The sequence below is a fragment of the Gracilinanus agilis genome, chromosome 5 (genome assembly GCF_016433145.1).
Source record: "Gracilinanus agilis isolate LMUSP501 chromosome 5, AgileGrace, whole genome shotgun sequence".
In the NCBI taxonomy this organism is placed as follows: domain Eukaryota; kingdom Metazoa; phylum Chordata; class Mammalia; order Didelphimorphia; family Didelphidae; genus Gracilinanus; species Gracilinanus agilis.
The window spans coordinates 190,927,321-190,934,595 of NC_058134.1; the positions used below are offsets into that span (position 1 = coordinate 190,927,321).

The following is a 7,275-nucleotide window of genomic DNA, read 5'->3' on the forward strand; positions in this document are numbered from 1 at the left end:
GAAGGCTTGGGATCACTTTTATGTAATGTGAGATAAGGAATCAATTTTATATGAACAAAGGGATGGTCTTGTTGCAATGAGGGCACTGCAGAAGTAATAAATATTAATTTCTTGTACTCCCAGTCAGCACTTTTCTGTAAATTTCTCAAAATCTATTTATTATATTATGAGTATAAGCTAAGGAGATTGTGGGCTTAATCCAGGTATGAATTTTGGCAAAGATGAGCACTTATAACTGCTTTTTCATCCTAGTTTCAACATCCCCTCTTTAGAACCAGATCAAAAAATATTTTTAAAGCTCTAAATGTGCAGCTCTACTTTCCATTCCCTTCTTTCTCTGTGTAACACTGCTAGGATTTCTCCCAATATGAATTAGGCAGTTCAATAAAGGATAGTCCTATGGGGCTATAAATGTGTAAGGGGACATATCTCTCAGTTGGATGAGAGAAGTGCTAAGCTGAAAAGACCATATAAGAATTTTTATTTTTTTAATGGATTCTTGATATTCATTATGTCTTTAATGGAGTAATGTTCTATCACATTCATGTACTACAACTTGTTTAGCCACTTGGCAATCCATGGACAGATATGTTACTTGTGTTTGGTTCTTTACTCTCACACACAAAAAAGTACCACTATAAATATTGTTTATGCGCTATAAATATTGTATATGTAGGGATCTTCCTCTTATCAATAAACTACTTGTCTGATATGTTTAATGGAGGAGTCTTTGGTTGAAAGACTATAGACATTTTACTCACATTATTTTCATAATTCCAAACTGATTTGTAATATGTAAAATGGTTATACTGATTTCACATTTCCACAAACAGAAACATTGACTTTTCTATTCCTTTTTCATCTTTGCCAGTTTTCAGGATGTGAGGAGAAATCTCAGTATTGTTTTGATTTGCATTTTTCTTATTAAGAATGATTTTGAGAAATTTTTCCTATGATTGCTGGTTTGTAATTCTTTGAGAATTTATTTTTTTAATTTAAAAAAGTAATTGGAATTATATAAATTCGAAGTGTATTTGGTAGATTGACTCCAAACTCTTTTGTGCATTTGTAATTATTTTAAAGGGACTTCATTTTTTATTATTACTTTTTGGATCTTTATTACATAGAAATGCTATTAATGTGTATCAACTTTGCCAAAACTGTTAATATTTTATTGTTTATTCCACAGTTTTTTCTACATATTCTATCCCATCACCAAGCATGGTAGTTTAATTTTCTTTATTTGTGCATTTAGTTTATTCCTCTCATTTTATTGTTCTTCTTAGCATAATAGAAATATACCAAACAATAGTAAGTAAAAGGCAAATGTTCCTGTATCCTGTATATTGGGAAAACTCCTAGGTTTTAGATAGGTATCTGATCATATTTTTAGAAGATCCATCCTTTACCTCTTGACTCACTGTGGAATTTTTCTTTCTCTTTACTAGCTGCCTTGCCAATTTCTTTTCCTCTGAACTCCTTACTCATTTCTCATTACTATCTTCCTTCTCACCAACAACCTTGTATGCATATTCTTATATTTGTCTTCTATTTTGAGATGTCATTTACTTGCTGCATTGTGTGCCTGTCTGTCTGTCTGTCTGTCTATATCTATCTAGCTGTCAACCCATGCCTTTCCTTTCAAGGAATTTTTAGCATAAATTAGTATTGAATTTTGTTAAAACATTATTATGCATCTAGTGAGTCAATCATATTATTTGGATTTTTTTTGTTTTTAATGTTTTCCTAGTGCTAAATCCTCCTTGCATCACTGCAATAAAATTAATTTGGGCATAATTAATGTTTTAAATAAATTCTTGCATTATTTTTGCTGCTTTCAATTCAAGTATTTCACTCAGTATGTAGTAATGATATTGTGCTTGATTTTCTTTTTAATTCTTTGGTAGGTATTTATCTCAGAATATAAGTTTTGTAGAGCCTTTCATTTTCTATTTCTGGATATTTTTATAATATAGCTATTAATTGTTTTTAATAATTGAGAATCTCTTGCCAATCCACATAGACAAAAAGTTCTGTTTTCTCTTTGATAGTTATTTTGAAAAAAGTTATATTTCCTTTTGTAAAACTAGATTCTTTAGTGTCTTCATTTGAACATTTACCATTAATATTTCTGAGTTTTACACTGATTTTCAATTTCTTTCATAATATATTGTTATTTTTTAAAATTTCCATGTAATTTTGAGAAATTTGTATGTTTTTAGTGGTCTATCAAAAATACTGTTAATATTTTAGCACTAAATTAATCAACATTTTTTCAATTCTGTCTATATATCTGTGTTGCATATTTTCTTTGTATTTTGACATAGCTTTCACAACATCTTCATGAGTAACAAACTCATCACTGCGTTTTCCAGTCACTCTGCCATCAGGACCAATTTCAACATGTACTACAACAGAGTTGAATAGTGAGAAGAAAATTATAAATATCATTTTCAATAGATGTGTAAGATAAACCTCTTCTGTGCACACAATGGCCTGTTGCCCTTTGGAAAGGGTCCACAATATCCATATCCAAAATCAAGCATTCCCCCCCAAAACAGTAATTGAAGTCTCTTCTAAATCTTTCCAACCCAAAACCATATCCATCATTATATCCGTTGTAGTCATCATAGCTTTCAAACCCAGTTGTACTATTAATGTCTGTCATAAAAACTTTGCTTCTGCTTTAGCTTTTGAGGAGAATCATAATGAATATGAACTTCTACCTAGCTGTATTCAGTGTACCTGTGCCCTATTCTTTCCTCATGTAGCTTCAGAACTTTTCCAGCTTTTTCCTATGAAACAAATTGCATAAAGACCTCCATCATAATCATCCATAAGACCCCACTAGAAATGTTATCCCATTTGGAATGATTTTTAACCCTGAAAAAATGAACAATTTCCTCCTTGCTACAGACAAGTGAGAGTGCTATAAGTTGCACAAAATCATCACTGGCCATGTTAGACTGCTCAGACTAGAATGATTCAACAGTAATCCATTTCAAAGCTATTTCATATGACTTCTTCAACATAGTGTTTCACAGTATCTTATTCTTTTTCCAGTGCCAATTTCACTTCATCATCTCATTCAACAAGTGCTTCTCCACTTGGTCGCTTCGTTAGCTATAGAGGAAATGAATTCCTGATGTCCCATTTTGAATTTTGTATCCCAAGAAGTGTCAGACTTCATCAGCTAAGCAGCTAAGCGAGACCTGGACCTGGACCTCTCTACTTTTGGAGTTCATTTTGCTTGGTCAGTGGTGGTGGCTCAATACTTGACTTTGGCATTGCATGGAAAATACCACTGAGTTATTTCTGTTATCTTTAAGAATGAATTTTCCTCCAAGTATGAATGCAAAATTCTTAACTATGAAATAATACACTTCAGTGACCATCAGAGATATTGCTCTGGCTATTGATCTTTGGAAGTCAAGTACTTGTTTCAAGGATTTCTCATGCTCTTTATGAAAGAAGTTCAGTTGCATGGAAGTGCACAGGAAGGCAGAGTAGGAAAAATGAATTCCAAAAATTGCAAATATCCTCATAAAATAGACATATCTCTTCAGGGAAGTACATATCTATAGAAGGTTGACTGAGATTCCTCTATAGAGTTACTTAGCCTTCTGCTACTTAGGAAAAAAAAACTTCAGATCAGAAAAAAAATACTTCTGACTAATGCTATAAAAACAAATAAATGATTGTCATAGTTAAGACAGTAAAGAGATGGAAATGCTGAATATTTAGGAAAATGTAATTTTTACCTGATAATATCCATTTTTCTTTCAACATCTTGCTGAAATTCTAATTAGAAATCCAAGTGAGACTAAGTTCTGGCCATCTACATCAGACTGTAAAACATACCTTTCTCAGAATTTTAAATATCTAATGTACCTGGTACTTGACTCCCATGGAGGGAAAGATAAGTTGCTGATAAATATATTGATTGGAAAAAGTAGAATCTTTCCAGAATTGAAGAAATTCCCAAATGGCGATGGATTATGTGATGCTACTTTTACCCCCATGTTTTTATGGTTTTATTGATATCTTCTGTTTCTTATATCAATATAATTATCCCAATTATCCATTCTTTTGCCTCTCATAGAGAGCCATTATGTATAACCAACAGCATTTTTAGAAAAGAAAAGAAAATCAGCACAATTGAAAAAAATTGAAATAATTCAACAACTTGTGCAATGTGTATGTAATACCTGCAAACCTCCAAGCTTGATGAAAGGGTGGGCAAAGGGCAATCTGTCATTTATCTTAATTTGAATCCTATTTATTTTGATAATTTTATTGCATTTACTTTTGAATTTTTGGTGGGTGGTTATTTTCATTTAAATTGCTTTGTAGTTATTGTGTGAGATAGCTAGTTGGTACAGTGGAGAGATAGAGTTGGGCATGGAATTAGGAGGACCTGAGTTCATATCTGGCCTCAGATACTTGCTAGTTTTATGGCCTTGGACAAATAACTTAGCCTCTATTTGCCTTAATCTACTAGAGAAGGAAATGGCAAACCACTCAAATATCTTTACCAAGAAAACTCTATGGCTATACAATAACAGTTATAGTATATTTTTTTCCATTGGTCTACTACAGTGATTCCCAAAGTGGGTGCTACCGCCCCTTGGTGGGTGCTGCAGCAATCCAGGAGAGTGGTGATGGCCACAGGTACATTTATCGTTTCTATTAATTGCTATTAAATTTTTAAAGAATTAATTTCCAGCGGGCTAAGTAATATTTTTTCTGGAAAGGGGGTGGTAGGCCAAAAAAGTTTGGGAACCACTGGTCTACTTACTTCACTCTGCATCAATTCATATAGAACTTTCTGTTCTTTGCATTTATCAAACATCATTTCTTACAGCACTGAAATAAACTATTCTATTCATGGACCACAACATGCTTAGCCATTCTCCATTTGATGGGCATTTGCTTTGTTTCTAATTCTTTGCTATCATAAAAAAATGCTGCAATAAATATTTTAGTGTGTATAGGAACTTTCTCCTTAACAATACCTTCCTTGTTCTATAAAGCCCAGCAAAGAAGTTTCTTGTTCAAAGGTATGGATATTTTCATCTCTTGATTTTCATAATTCCAAATTGCTTTTCAAAATGGTTGTACTATTTCGTAGCTCTAGCAAATAGCACACATAATCTTTTCTTTATGAATTTGGATGCTAAGGCATTAAGAGTATAGAAATTTGTTTCCAATATCAGCTGTCTATGGTTCCTTTCAGCATCATAGTTTCTTTGTTTTTCCCTTATTATTAATATTTACTATTTGTTTTTGCATTATCAGATGCCATAATTATAACACCCTTTTTGGGATTCACACGATGCATTATACATTCTTTTCCATCTGCTCAGCTTTATTTTCTGAAAATCTTTTTTATTGTATTTCTTATAAGGAACAGATTGCAAGGTTTTTTTTATCCATTGCTCTTTTTATTTTTTATATTGTTTTATCCATTTGCATTTTAAAATTGAGTTAGGTTTATATACTCTTTCATCTATCTCTAATACTGTATGGGGTGTTCAGGGAGGATTAGAACCTCTGTTGTGAGGGTTCGCTATGCCCTTTTCAAGATTGCTCATCCACTTTTGTTGTCCACCTGTCACCCAACTCTCACCTGGGGTTCCAAGAAGCTATGGCATGTATAGAGTCCAGTAAACACATCTCTGTGGACAGGCTAAGTCAAGTTGAAGCTAACCTACAGGATTCAATCCTATTATTAAGTTAAGGATATGTTTACCTCAAGAATGTTAAGGCTTCTACCCCTGTCCACAACCCAAGAAATGGACAGACAAGAATAATTTGTTCCAAGAGCTATGAATGTAGCTGAAACAAGTACCATGGAGCACTTAGAGCTTGGTCAGACATTGAAGGTGTTAAGGTCATCCACTGCATCCTGGGCCAATGCTATTTTCCTGACTTTTCTCTTGACACTGGATGTCAGTGACTGGGAGGGAGAGTGAGGCTGATGACATCATGCAACTCTGTCTCACTTCACCTAGTGATACCATGGATTTGTTTCAATAAAGAAGGATAAACAACAACAATTAGATCTGGAGGTCATATTTCCTTTTGTTGATAATGTTTTACCTGTTCATTTATCTGCTTATGTTAAAATCTGAGTTTTCTTCTCCCTGAAATCGTTAGTAATTTTAGACTCTGATTTTTCTGTATTCACTTTTTCCCTCTATTTTTCTTTTTTCTTTTTTTTCAAGGAGGAAATTCTATCTTTATTTTCACTATTTGCTAAATGAAAAAGAGCATTTTCTTCCATTATTTAACAATGTTATTTTTTAAATTTTTTATTTTTAGAAAAATTTTCCATGGTTACATAATTCATGTTTTTACTCTACCCTTCACCCCCTCAAACTCCCCCACCATAGCTAGCTTGCATTCCCATTGATTTTAACTCTATTTTTCTTAATGGTGGTTTTGTTGGGAGCTAGATCTCAAGGCATTTCCACCTTCTCCTGTAGCACACAGTTGATGGTTCACTATCCTAGAACTCAGTCCCAAGTCACTTTTGGGTAGACAAAATTGGCTCCAGATGGGTGCTCAGCTCTTCATCAAATATACTGGTGTTAAAGAGCATCCTTCCTCCATCATGGGCACACACACACACACACACACACACACACACAAACACACACACATGATTTGCTAACCTAGGCTCCTGGCTGTCTGCCTCTGGATTCATTAATTCTCTGGTTTCATACCAGCAATTCAGAGCTTTGAAGCATAGATGCTGTAAGGTTGTCATCCATGGTACTTAACTATCTGGGGTCTACAGGACACTGGAAAGAGCAAGGCAGGTGGGAAGTGCGGGGTTGTGTTTTGTTTCAAGCTGAGGAAGAGTAGAATATGTGATTTGGTTCTGACACAAGTCTATTTGTACAGTCTTTGCATCAGTTAGTACAACTTCTGTGGAAGGTGGATAAGAGGTACAGAATGAACTCAGGTCAGCTATCACTTCATGGCTTTTATTTTCACCTTCTTTTGGATTCTGCAGTCCTAGACCACAGAGACAACTAAAGTGGCTTTATCTTTAGCAAATAACTACTTTTTTAATGATAAGTCATGGATATCAAAGAAAATGTCTAGTTATCCATCTAGTTACTCACATGACCTATATCCCTATGCTATCTTTCACAGAAGTTTAAAAGATTAATAAAAGAATTTTAAATAAATAATCTTAAGCATCCTGGCAATTCACCTGATTTTAAACCCAACTGAAAACCTAAAGACTATAATCAAAGCTAAAAG

General features: G+C 33.7%; 1 pseudogene; it reads right to left on the bottom strand.

The window, feature by feature from the left end:
* Positions 1-2,241: 2,241 nt before the first annotated feature.
* LOC123250024 lies at positions 2,242-3,176 on the bottom strand (annotated as a pseudogene).
* Positions 3,177-7,275: the final 4,099 nt, after the last annotated feature.